This window comes from Sus scrofa, chromosome 5 (genome assembly GCF_054392235.1).
Source record: "Sus scrofa isolate SSC_HxYL_T2T_F1_AM1 chromosome 5, Sscrofa_HxYL_maternal_Yorkshire_Landrace_v2.0, whole genome shotgun sequence".
NCBI classification, from domain to species: Eukaryota; Metazoa; Chordata; class Mammalia; order Artiodactyla; family Suidae; genus Sus; species Sus scrofa.
Window position 1 is genome coordinate 100690790 of NC_139387.1, and position 13508 is coordinate 100704297.

The 13508-nt window shown below is 38.5% G+C and overlaps 2 long non-coding RNA genes across 3 annotated transcripts in view; one reads left to right on the forward strand and one right to left on the reverse strand.

Annotated features, from left to right (window-relative positions):
* Positions 1–13508, reverse strand: part of LOC110260804 (uncharacterized) — a 364487-nt gene that overhangs the window by 96345 nt on the left and 254634 nt on the right. The gene's annotated exons all lie outside the window — the stretch shown is intronic.
* LOC106510439 (uncharacterized) lies at positions 11153–12930 on the forward strand. Its single transcript, XR_002344276.2, has 2 exons — positions 11153–11224; positions 12702–12930. It is a non-coding gene; the product is annotated as an uncharacterized LOC106510439 (long non-coding RNA).

Here is a 13508-nt window from a genome sequence, read left to right on the forward strand (position 1 = left end):
ATAGCTCCTGCCTCAAATAATCAGTAAATGTTTTCTTAATCATTCTTTATGACTGGTACATAATGTAATTCACTCTTCAACATTTCTCTAGGGCCTTGGGGTTTTCAAAGGTATTACTTTAGTGTTGTCTTCACAATATCCATCTAAAGATCCCATCTTTGAATGGATTTAGATGTCCTTGCAATTTTTCCTCCTTCGGGACTCATTTCCTAAATAATCTGCTTCTAATGCCATTGAAATTTGCCTGTAGAATCAACTATTTAATTGCAACCTCACTATCAGTGGAGACTGTTTCATGCATGATCTTCAAATTACGCAATGTTGCATAGTCTTAAATCTTGTGGCCCATTGTGGACTTGTAAATTTCATTCCTTCACTGAATCAATCCCCTTCTTCCTTATTTATTTCTTAGTCCTTAAGGATATTCAGTGCTTTCAACAGGCTGCTCAACCGTGACAACCATTAATTCATTATACAAAGAAGATCTCTAGTTGTCAAAAAATAATGTGTTGTGCTTGGGTAACACGATGAAACTTTCTAAAACTAACAACTCTTAGAAAAATTATTGTGTGCGAATGGTGACACATGCATGGCCAAGATTAAGTTTTGATATACATGTTCACATTTCTGTCTTCCTTCAAATATATGGCTGTTCTTGACCTCTTAGGTTCATCTAATTTCTCTATAGCCTTACTTAGAAAACATTTTCCCTTAAAAGGTAGAGAAGGTGATTATAATACGTTTAAATAAAGGGAGCCTGGAAATCCAGGTGAGACATCCTCTTACCTACAATATTGTGCACTTTTAACATTTTCATTAGTGTGTCAGGCATTTTTAATAAAGTGGATTTGTACTATAGACAGTAAATCATATGTAAAAAATGTTTGTAGTTCATCTGGGTAAATATATGGATGGTGAAAATTCAAATAGCAAGGGATACGTAAAGGTGTGAAATGTTTCATCAGGTCTATGAACCAAAAAATATAACAGTATAGTGATACCTATTGCATGGGTGGGATATGGGAAGTAATGTCAAAAGGGGCTTAGAGGTGGGCTGTTAAGCTTGGGGAATTAGAATAAAGTGACTTCACAGAGAGGCTGACATTTGAGTCAGCATGAAGGAGTACGAGGTAACCTTTGAAGCAATCCCTGAATACTCCTTTAGCCCCATCCTGTGTCGTCTAGGAGTCCAACTCTAACGTGCCTCCACTATGACATGCATCACAGTACACAGTAGTTTTGACATATTTATCTCAATCACGATTAGTCTTACTTATCTTTTTCCTGTCCTAGGAGAATGCTTGGGACAGTACAAAGCTCAATACATTTATGGAGTTACTTATTTAGCTTTAGTTGAGCACTTACTATATGCCAGACATTATTCTAGGTGTTGAGAAAGAGCAATGAACCAAATCAAAAAGTATATGTTGCTTACATTTCACTGGATTTGTTTTCACAATGAGAGATTATAACATGAAAACAGTTAATATATATGAATATATATGAACCGTAATAACGAGGCCAGAAGACAGACAAAATTTTCAGTAATGACAAGTGCCATGCAGAAAAATAAGTTAGAGTAGAAGTTAGAGAGCGACTGGGAGTGCTATCTTGGATGGGTTGGTCCAGGAAGGTCTCTTTGAAGAGTGAACACTTGAGAAGAGGTATGAATGAAGTGAACAAGTGAGTTATGTGACTACCCAGGGAAGAGTTCTAGGCAGAGAAAATGGCAAGTTCAGAGGCAATGGGATGTAATGTGCTTCAGAACAGAGAGGAAGAACAGTGAATTTGGAGAGGTAGGCAGACACAGATCATGAAGAGCTTTGTAGCCATGAATGAGTGAATGATATAGGAAAATGAAGTAGCACAAGTAAAGGTATGAAGACAAGAAACTATGATGCTTTCTTGGAATGGTTTGGCTATAGAAAAATGCATTTTTTCCTAGGGAATAGCATTCAAAGCATAAAGTTCACTTCCCTCTTCAATTTCATCTCAACCAAGTGGGAAGAGATAATATTTTTAAAAACTGAGGTGGGGTGCATTTGGAGATGGACATGAACCTTATGCTAAAGATTCTGAACTCTAGTTTCTAGAAACTGGGTAACCTTTGAAGATTTCTTTGAGCTATGTTATCAGATTTGTATTTCTAAAAAGTATTATTAGGGGACTACCATATATTTTTAGTGGAATTGTTATTATTCAGGTTTCTCCTACATTATTAGCAGGACTGTAAATTGACACAATAATTATGATGGGCAATTTTGCAATGATCTGTCAAAATTTAAAATGCGTGTAGGCAGTGAATCTATACACATATGTAAAACTGCACAGATATTTGTATAGTGTCACCATTGCCTTTTATTTGTAACAGAGAAAATGAGAAAGAAATTAAATGTCCACTAGTAATGTTCTAGTTAAATATTACGGCACTTTAATTAAAGGAATAACTTATGCTGCCATTAAAAGGAGGGAGGTGGCTCTAAGTCCCTGGATATGGAATGATGATCAGGAAGTATTATTAATGGGAAAATTATAAAGGCGTAATAAGCACACTCTGATCCCATTCATGTAGAAAAAAGTAATATAGGTATGCATTTGTATCTGCATAGATATTAAGTCCAAGAAGGATATAGCCATGGCTACTTTTATGGAGTTGTTTTAAACTTCAATCATGGGGTGGGGCTAGAGGGAAGGATGCATCTTACTCTATATTCTATGCTGTGGCTGTATTTAAAGTTTTTATACTGAACATTTATCTTTTAAAACAATTTTTTAAAAAAGAAGAAAAAGATATTTTTACCCAAAGGAAAATTATTGATAAAAGACTACTCAGAACATTAAAGCTTTTTCTCAAAAGGTAACTTCCAGAAAGGATAATAAATTAAAAATTTATTTGTATAATGCCATTCAAAATACTCACTTCCAATGAAATTAGCCTCATTATTTGTTCCTATTCTCAATGAAAATATTGCTATAGGAGACTTTCTAAAAGTTCGTGTAACCTGAAATATAATTAAATTGGCTTTTAAAATATTATCACTCTGTGAACTTTAGGACTGATGGTCTGTGCTACACTTTTTTTTTTTTCCCCGTCAACTATATCTGAAGTATCTTGAAGGAACGGCGTGCAGTATTCGTCACTGCTGCCGGCATGGGACGTACATAGTAAGTTGATGTGGGCCTCACATGGAAATGGAGTCTCAGAAGTCCCTCTGCTGAATTCATCAGCATGTTAAAATTGAGACTATTGAGAAATTTCAGTCCTCTCAGTGTGTCCCTGTGTCTGAAACAAACCTCACATGGATGTCCGTGGAGTATTCATTAGCTATGCAGATTTTAGATTTGTCTCCATATAATCAATGGAGACTGACTGGCTTCACCTCCACCATGTGACTGACCCTTCTGAGGGGCTTCAGCTTCCCTCTGTTCCTTGTATCCTCAGTTCTTTCCTTACTGCCCTCAACCAAAGGGTTGTTTTTGTACCTCGTTCGTACCTCTTATCCATCTCACGGGGTAGGCTCCCTCTCTCCTGACCTCCACCCTCAGTTCACTGTGAAGCCCACTGTGAATACAGAGGCTTGGAGGGGAGTACTCCCGTCTGCTTACCTCCATGATAGGTCCTTGTGCAGTATAGACATTAACTAAGCATCTGAGTAATGCCTGCAGGTGTATGAAACTGCAGCCTCAAGCCCTATCAACTAATATTTATGCTGTGTGGAGCTCTACGGCAAGATGCTACGGAGCAGTGAAGAAGTCTGAGATGTTCAAGATTCTTAAAATATAAGTGGTGAAGCAAGTAACAGTAAAACAGAGTTACCTGATAAGATACACAAAAATTCAAGCAATGCCCCAGGGTGATGTATTGTTAATTACTAAAGTTGTTTTATAGGACCTGAGTGCTAACCATTTGGAAGAGAATTTGGCTTGCAGTGATCTGCAGACCACACAGAGAAAGCCAGATGGGAATCGGGTATTGAGAAAAAGTTAACTCTGTGTGAGTGGAAATATCCAAGGCAGAAAGGAAGCAGCAGAGATGGAGCAGAGTGGTGACAGAGGACTCCCATCTTCCAGAGGTGGATTTTCCTGCAGAGTAGTGTTCTTCCTTTTTTAAGGTTATGGATACTTTGAAGAATATGATAAATAATGTGCTTTCTTCTCCAAAAATGCAAAATTTTATATATTTTTGTGATTTATGTACATTTAGTCTACCCATGGTGATACCAAAAGGGTTTCCAGGGATGTTCATCAATCCCTCTGCTTATGAACCCCGTTTCCAGAGAGATTAATGGGAAGACTGCTTTGGAGGATGTAGTTTTCAAAGGACCTTCAATAACAAACTGAATACAAGCAAGGGCGAAAAGTGGAAAGATAATTCACTTTTGATTCAGATATTGCTTTCCCCCCTTTGCTCTTTTTAATCTATAGAACAAGGACAATGACTAAACTTTCTAGACTATTGAGTAATTAATAAGGATAACGATGTAGAAAGGACATGATACAGCAGGCATGTATTTCTTCCACAGGGAAGAAAAGAGCCTGAAGAGTTTTGAATAATGAATAATACTATTAAAATGGTATTTTAGGAGAGAAACTGGTTGGCAGGTGAACGACGGGATGCAAGGAAAAGAGACTGTAACCATTGAGTGTGGAAGAGGGAGAAATACTGACGTGCAGACTGAGATGGTGAGGCCATAAACAGCACACTCAGTCTGGGGAAGAGCAGAACTTTTTTATAGGGAAGAAATGTCGCATGAGGAGGAGTTAGCATTTAAAAATATTTCTTCCTTCAAGAGGTCACTTTTCACAGGAACTGACTCCCACTTAGTAATTTAGAAATGTGTGATTGCATTCATCATAAATGTTCACTTAAAATACTCAAGCAGTAACTGTGACTGCAGTGGGTAGAGTGCATGACAGATCCGTTGAGGTAAGAGGAACCTCTTTTTGGAGCATTTCACAGTAGATTACGTAGAAAGGAGAGTTAGGATGACATTCCCAGGAGTAAGGCCATATGTTTGATTTCTCTCTGGATCCACTGGCTTCCTTTTGCTCCCCTCCCTGATGGTTCACGGGGGAGGTTGGTCCCAAGGGGCCTGCAGATCCTACACAACTGATAGTCCTACCTTCTCCCTGTTTCCACTGTACTTAATTCAGACCTCTTACCTTTCTCCATCAGCTTCTCAAAGGCACTGTCTGCCTCCGGGGCTCTCTCCATTTAACATGCCCTTCACAGTACAACCAGAATGTTCTTTCTAAAATGCAAGTATGATCATAATTCTTTCCTGCTTAAACGCTTTACTAGCTCCTCAAGGATCTATTTGGGAGTCTTCAGTTTGGCGTACAAGTAGCTTCAACTTACATCTCCAGACTCACCTATCATTCCACACCCTCAACCTCTGCAAATATAGCTGTTCCAGAAGCTGACATCTCTGCTGAGAGGCCATTGCTCATTTTGCATGCAAGATGGTCATTCAATCTACTTTAGACTTAACTGTAGTTTATAGTACATGAACATAAGTTAATCATGCAAACCACACCACAAGTTTGTTTCTGCTGCGCCCCTCATGGCTAACTCCAGGGGCCACCAGAACCAACTATTAGTATTTCTGGTGCTCCTCTTCCCTTATTTATCTGTCTAGTTGCTAGTGGATTGTCACTTTTCCGATTTTTGAAATTTAGACATTATCTTAAAGTACTACTATTGAACGCTAGAATTCAGCTCCTTTCACCTCCCCTTCTCAAGTGCTGCTTTCCCCTCTGTATTAGGCACAGGTTTTATTTGGCGCCTCAATGGCCCCTGGTGCTGTCTACCTCCCAGGCTGTGGTGCTGCTCCGAGGAGATAACCAGTCATTTTCCCTGGGAATCTTGGGAACTTCCCCTTGGCTGCCAGCAGCACAGCTAGGCCAACTAACCTAATTCCCCACATTTCTGGCTCTTGTTCCCACAAATGGACTTAGATGCAGCTTCACTTCTCATAACGTGAGATTCAGTATCCCTAACGGCTATTGGACGGGCCAGATGGCCCAACTCAGAAATGAAGGAGAATGATGTCTGTGGGTAATTTTGACCAATGAAAAGACAGCATGGAACACGTGGCCTTTACTGTTTCCCATTCCTACTGCTTTGCTTTATTTGTTTTTGTCTCTCACTCACCTGGATTTGTACCTCCTGATAATCCTAATATAAGAGCCTATTTTTCTAGACTGCTTAAGGCTTTCGTGCGTATGTGACAAATTTTGGTTAATTCAATAATCAGAACTTAAATGATCATGACTCTATAAATGCTACATGTCCCAGCAAAACCAGCAAGGCTTATTTTGTTTTTTTTTTCCCTAAAGCTTTTTGTCTTCTGGAGCCTCAAATGGATTTTTGTTGTTGTTGCTGTTTTAATTTTCTTGGCCAATATAGAAATCTTCTCAAAGTATGAGAAATTCCTTAACATGAGAAAACAAAAGCTTAGGTAATCTAAATTCCCCTTTCGTATTTGAGAATCCTACTGAAATCTTGTTCTCATGTGAGCTGGTTTTTCAGCACTGGGACCTGATATTCCACACTGTTCTCTAATTCTCTGCTTCCTCTTTACGTTCTCCATTTCTTGGAACCAATTCCTTCCTTTTTCTTGGTTTACAACCTCATGTTTTTCTCCAGTAGCTTCCTGAGAAAAGGTACAGGGGAGATAATTTAAACTTAAATGCCTGAGAAGGCCTTTCTTTAACCTTTATGTTAAATGATAATTTATTCAAATATGGAATTTTTGATTAGAAATCAAATTTTATCAGAATTTTAAAAGCATCCTACCTTTTTTCCTAGTATATTACATTGTTATTGAGAATAATGGCAATCTAATTCCCAGTTCTTTGTACAGATCTTCCTTGAATTACAGTGGAGTCACCTTGCGGTGTAACTTAAAAAATATCCTAAGTCAAAATACACTTAATACACCTAACCTACTGAACACCGTAGGTTATCCTAGCCTACCTTAACTGTATTCAGAACACTTACATTAGCCTACCCTTGGGCAAAATCATCTAACACAAAGTCTGTTTTATAATAAAGTCCCGAATATTGTATGTAATTTATTGAAAGTGAAAAACAGTATGAGTACAGTATGATTAAAAGTATATTGGCTATTCACCCTCATGATCATGTGGCTGACCGGCTCATTGCCACTGCCCAGCATCGCGGGGAGAGAATGGTACCATATAGTGTGCCAGTCCAAAAAAAATATCAAAATTAAAAATATGAAGTATGATCTCTACTGACTATGTATCAATTTTGCACCACTGTAAAGTTAAAAAATTGTAAGTCAAACCCTAATAAGACAGGGATAGTTTGTATACAACCAGTTATTTTCCCACAGGAAGTTTTAATATTTTTTTCCAAATCCCCAACTTTTTGTATTTCATAATGTCGTGTCCTAGTGTGGGTCTTATTTATTGATCCACAAGGTCAATCTGTAAATTGAAGTTTGTGAGTTCTAAGAAATTTTCTTGAGTTATTTCTTTGATCATTGTATCCCGTTTCTTTGTTATTTCATTCATCAATAGACATTCTTGCTATGTTTGTGAATTCTTCTAAGACCTTGGTATATAGCAGTGAACATAATGACTACATGGCTAACGACCTACTTATTACAAATCCTGTCCTCACGGAGTTTACATTCTAATGAGAGAGACAGATGATTTATACAAGTAAAATATAAATTACTAACTTCAGGTAGTAAGGTAGTGATAAAAGCTTAAGAGAAAAATAAGGGCAGGAGGGGAGCTATGATTTGGGGTGTGTGTATGGGGGTGGGGGGGAGAGAGAGAGAGAGAGAGAGATTTGCAATTTTAGTGGTAGTGGCCAAAAAAGGTTCACCTGAGGTTTGAGGTTTGAGTAAAGACTATAGGAAGTAAACAAGTTTACCAGGTAGATCTCTGTGGGCAAAACCTTCCAGGTAGAAGAACCATCAAGTTCAAAGTTCGGATGCATTTAAGGAACAGCATGAAAGAAAGTCACAGTGGCCATTATGAAGGAAGCAAATAGGAGAGTGCAAGGGGATGAGGTTAAAGGCACTTCAGGTCTGAATTATGTCCACACCTTGTGGGTAGGAAGAGGGCCACTGGAGGGGTTTTAAGCAGAAGAGTAATATGACCTGACAGCTGTCTTCATGGGATTACTTTGACTGGTATGTTGATATAATCTGAAGGAGGGCAGAAGAAGAAGCAAGGCTACCCTTTAGGAGGCTGATGATGCAACTTCAGGAGAGAAGAACCGGTGGCTTCTGCTGGAATAGCGGTGGTTAGGATTGTGAGATGTGATTGGATTCTTGATATGTTTTCTAGGTGTTGGTGTCATGATTTGCTAACAGACCATATTTGAAGTGTGAAATAAAAGGGAAGGAAGATGACTCAGAGTTTTGACATAAGCCTAAAAAAAGAAGTTGCCAAGGACTGAAAAGGGGAAAAGTACTGGAGAAGTTTGCTTTTATCCTTGTTTTTCGGGAAGAGAGAGGAGAGTGGAAGTTAAAAGTTTGGACTGAGCATTGGAAATATGAGATGTCTGCTACATATCCAAGTCAAAGTATAAATCGGCAGTTTGACATTTAGGTCTGCGTGTTGAGGTGAGCTATGTGGGCTGCAGATACTGACGTGGAAGCCAGCAGCATCCCGGTCCATGTGACTGTGAGACTGAACAAGGCAGCCGGGGTAGGGGTGTAGATTATTGAGAGAAGTGATCTAAGGACTAAGGATGGAGGCACTACTTACATTAAGAGATCAGGGAGATAAAGAAGAAACAGCCAAAGAGACTGAAAAGAAGTGGCCAGAAAGGTTGGAGGAAAAACAGGTGTGTGTGTGGAGTTCCGCAAGCCAAGCAGAGACAGTTTTCCAAGGCTTGCCACCTGCTGCTGATAAACAAGTAATATGAGGGCTCAGAAACAACATTCTTTTGGGTGATCTTGTTCAGAACAGTTTTAGTCAGTCACTGCAGTGGAATGAGATGGGAGTGGGTTAAGGAAGAAGAGAGAGAAGGGATTGGTAATACAGGATTCCCTCACTTTTCAACAGTTTCACTTTATGCCATTTTGCTTTTAGGAAAGACATACATCATTGCCTGTTTTCACTAATGAAAAGAAATCAGCAGGGAATTTTTGCTTTTACCAGAAATAAAGGTGAAAAGAAAAAATAGTGCTTAGTGGTTTTTTTGTTTTTCTTTGTTTTTTTGTGTTGTTTTTTTTTTTTTTTTTTTTTTCTCAGTGAGCTGTTACAGAGGCAACTCGCCCTCAACAGTAAGAGTGGCATGGCCAAGTGCCTTCTCAGGAACTACACTCAGCATCTCAGCATCAAGCCAACATAGCTTTGACCTGGGTCTTTGAGCGTTGTGCTTTATCTCAATTTATTTTGTGCATCCATTAGCAAGATGTGCGCTTCTTTGCCTGACACCATTTTGGCTTATGAAAAGTTTCATAGGAAAAGCTCTGCTTTATGGAGTTTTGCTTAAAAGGAAAGAAGAAAAATAAGATGGTAGCTAGAGCTCTAGTCTGTATTTGGAACTCATTCAGATAGTGAATGTTCTTTATCCTTTTTCTTTTCTTTTTTTTTTTCCATTTTCTAATTCTTCTCCTTGTTCTGCCTGCTGGGAAAGTCTTTGATTGTCTTGAAACCCTTCTGTTGACTTTTTTTTCTTCTATCATTTCAATTTCAAGAGCTCTTCTGTATTTTCTGATTGCCCATTTTTCATATGAATTGTGAGCTCTGTTTATCCTTGCTCTTAATTTATGTTCTAGTGAAGTATATTAAAATTAACATTTATACATTTTTTTTTACTAGCAATAGAGTTTTCAATTTAGTTAGCTTTTCTTCTTTTTTAAAAAAAAGATATTTAAAATCTACAAAATGGTAGAAAGGATAATATAACAAAATCCTTATGCTCAAAATACATGTATTTTTAGTTTCCTGATTTTGTTTTACAAATATATTACCTTTCCACTTTACTAAGAGTATTGAAGTTTTTTATCCCCCCTAAAGTTTTTTTCTGGGTCATTGCATTGCTCTCTAATCTTTCTGAGTCCAGTCCATTCTCCCACAACCTTCCCGTTTGCTTTGGTCTGTTTTTCATATCAGAAGACGTCCTCAAATACTTGGAGATCTTCACTGTGCATGTGTAGTTAAGAGTGGGGCCTTAGGAGCTTGGTGTCCCAGGGTAGCACTGACCTTCTCTAGGCTGGAACCCAGCTAGACACTTCCAAAATGTCAGTATCTGTGGATATCCTCTCTTAGACCATTCCAAATATCAGTATCTGTGGATATCCTCTCTTAGACCATTCTTTTTTCCTCAAGAAGAATCTTCCAGTTTTCTGCCTCGGGTGGGTAACTCCAGACTTGGGAGAGGGGCTGAGAAAGCCTCATCATCCAGTACATAGATTTTCACGTAGTCTCCCATTTCTTGTGTGATACCTTGTCCTGCCTTTAGCTGTGCCTGGGGTTTGAGTTGAGAGCTAATCCAACTCACCTCTTTCCATGAGTGAACTTCCGGTCTTCTGCTTGGAGTTAAGAAGGCTAGTTCACTGGCTGTGCTGCCAGGTAAAAGGGGTAAGAGGCTTCTAAAAACTCCATATGGGTTGTTCTTTTTCTTTTTTTCATTTTTTAGGTGTGTTTTTCCTCCATATATATTTTAATACGATTTTAAATGTTATACTCGACTTAGAGTTATTACAAAATATTGGTTGTATTCCCCATGTGGTACAATAATACATCCTGTAGCCTATCTTACACTCAATAGTTTGTACCTCCCACTTATAGGTATTTAACCAGTCCTGTTCTCAGCTCCAGTCTATACATTGGCTCCTAGAGATGCCCAGTGGTTTCAGTGTCTGCGGCTTTTTGGTGTTATGCAGAGCAAATCCTCCCAGTTCACACTGGTGTGCTCCTGCTGTGGGCCATAGATTTCTGCTTTGTTCCCTCTGCTCAGTCACTCCTCACCTCTGCAGCTTCCTTCCACCTCTCCCTTCCTCATCAATTCTCTTTGTTCTGCGGGTTTTAAACTGGGGGATTAAATATTTACTTTTTGCAATGTTAAAGGCGTTACTGGGGTGAGTATGTAGGTCAATGCATGCTCCTTATTTACCTGTGATGTCCCTTACTAATCACTACATTACTTATCATGCAGATGTGACTTTCCCTGAGAAGACGTCCCCTGACTGAGAGCCAGTTCCTCCTTGGAGCCCTGATACCATGCAGAGTAAGTCTCCTGTGTTATCTATTGCTTTTTTTTTTTTTTTTTTTTTAAATCAGATTATTAGCTCTAGGAGGGCAAGGACCATGATTTATTTATCCTTGAATCTCCAAAGCCCAGCAAAGTGTTGAATGAATAAATATTTGCAAAATTTATCTAATTAGTCTTGCAAGTATCTGACGTGGGTTACGTGGGCAACATGGTGCAAGAGTGGGTGGGTAAAATTTTATCACAGAAAAATGGCTTTGCTGCTTAATGCCTCAGTGAGGCTAAGCAAGTTATTTACCCTCCTTGGGCTTCATTTCTTCATAATTATGAGCGGGACAGTGACTATTACCTAGGGTTTAGGGGGAAGAATTGAGGGCTTTAATATATGTTAAGCACTTAGCAAAGTGACTGGTTCATTTTAAGCACTCAATTCACTATGTTTATTTTATTTTTAAATTTTTCATTTATTAATTTTTTATTATGGTCACACTTGTGGCAGTTTCCAGGCCAGGGACTGGATGTGAACCACAGCTGTGACCTACATTGCAACTGCAGCAACGCTGGATCCTTTAACCCACTGCACTGGGCCAGGGATCAAATTGGTATCTCTGTAGCTACCTGAGCCACAGCAGTCAGATTCTTAACCCACTGTGCCATAGCAAGAACTCCACTATTATTATTTTAATTAAATAAATAAGCTACATTTTAATAGAGGGCACAATGGTTTCTTGCTTTTTTTGTTCCATAGAATTGCTATAACCTATAAATGCTTTTGATAAAATACTGAATGAGGTCAAGGGAGGGAAGAGCCTATGTTTAAAGCCCTGGGAGCAGGAGTCCTACCTGGGGGTTGAGTCTGGCTCCCAGAGTGAGCTACACTTCCTCCATTCTCCCCCTAATTCTAGGGGGATAAAGTCTCTTTTCTTTCTCTTCCCATCTAAGGATTCTAAAAGATTTCACTCTTCTTCTGGAGATTAGTCTTAAAAGAACAGACACTTCCTTATTTGTGATTCAGCTTTGCTTGTTTGGGAAAAAATTTAGAGGTAAAACCAGAAAGAATAATAATTTTTTTTTAAGAAAGGCATTGAGTATATTATAGTGTGGAATAAAGTAGTTTTCAAGCTATATGAAACATGGGATTTTAATTTTTTTAACTCCTCAGATATAAGAGGGCGTGAGGGGCAGGACATGTGGCATTGACTAATAAGAAAATATACATAATCCCTGGATACTGAAGACTTGCAGAATTTTTTAAAAAACACAATATTTGCTTTATCACTGACAGCAAACTTGGAACAGTATAGCTGGAGAAAAATGGAAACTAACTTGACTGTTGAAATTGAGGAATTTATTCATTTAATTTTTGGTGGAAAGCTAGAACCTAGAAACATAGTGGTGGGAAAATGAACATGGTTCCTGCTATCATTTAACGTAGAAAGTAATGGGTAATAGTCTTTAAGCAAAACTAAGTACAGTTGGCCCTCTCTATCCACAGGTTCTGCATCCACAGATCCAACCACCTGAAGACTGAAAATATTTTAAAAAATTCCAGAAAGTTTTAAAAAACCAAACTCAAATTTGTCATGTATAGTGACTATTTCCACAACATTTACATTGTATTTACAACTATTTCCATAGCATTTACATTGTATTAGATATTATAAGAAATCTAGAGATAATTTAAGGTATACTGGAGGATGTATGCAAATACAGTGCCATTTTATATACGGGTTTTGTGCTCTCTTGAATTTTGGTATCTTGGAAGATGCTGGACTCTATCGCCCATGGATGCCAAGGGACACCTAATGTAAAGGTAAAGTATGGGAATTTGGGAGATCTGATCAGGAACTGGGTGGGGAGGGAATTTCAACTGAAGAACTAGAAGACTTTTCTTATGAAAGGATATTTAAACTGAAACTAATGGCTGAATAGCAGTCATCCATTCTATTCCACTCTATGATGGGAAGAATATTCCGTAATACTTCCATCAGGAAATACTTGCCGGGCTTGGCAGCGATAGCGTTCTGTTGGGTTGGTGTTTGTTACCAGGAGAGAATGGTGTGGATCACGAGGCAGTAGAAGCCCATGAGGACCAGAAACATACACGGCCTTGAGGAGTGTATTAAGGACATTTTACGTTACTCTAAGGGCTATGGAGAACCACCGAATGGCCTGATTCAAGAAACAACCTACTTAGGTTTATAAAAGATTACATGGCTACTATAATCTTAGAGAAAGGCCAGAGTTGTCTTTTGAGAACAGACAGTGGACTAACCCAGTGTTAGGTTAGGGTGTTAGCAGT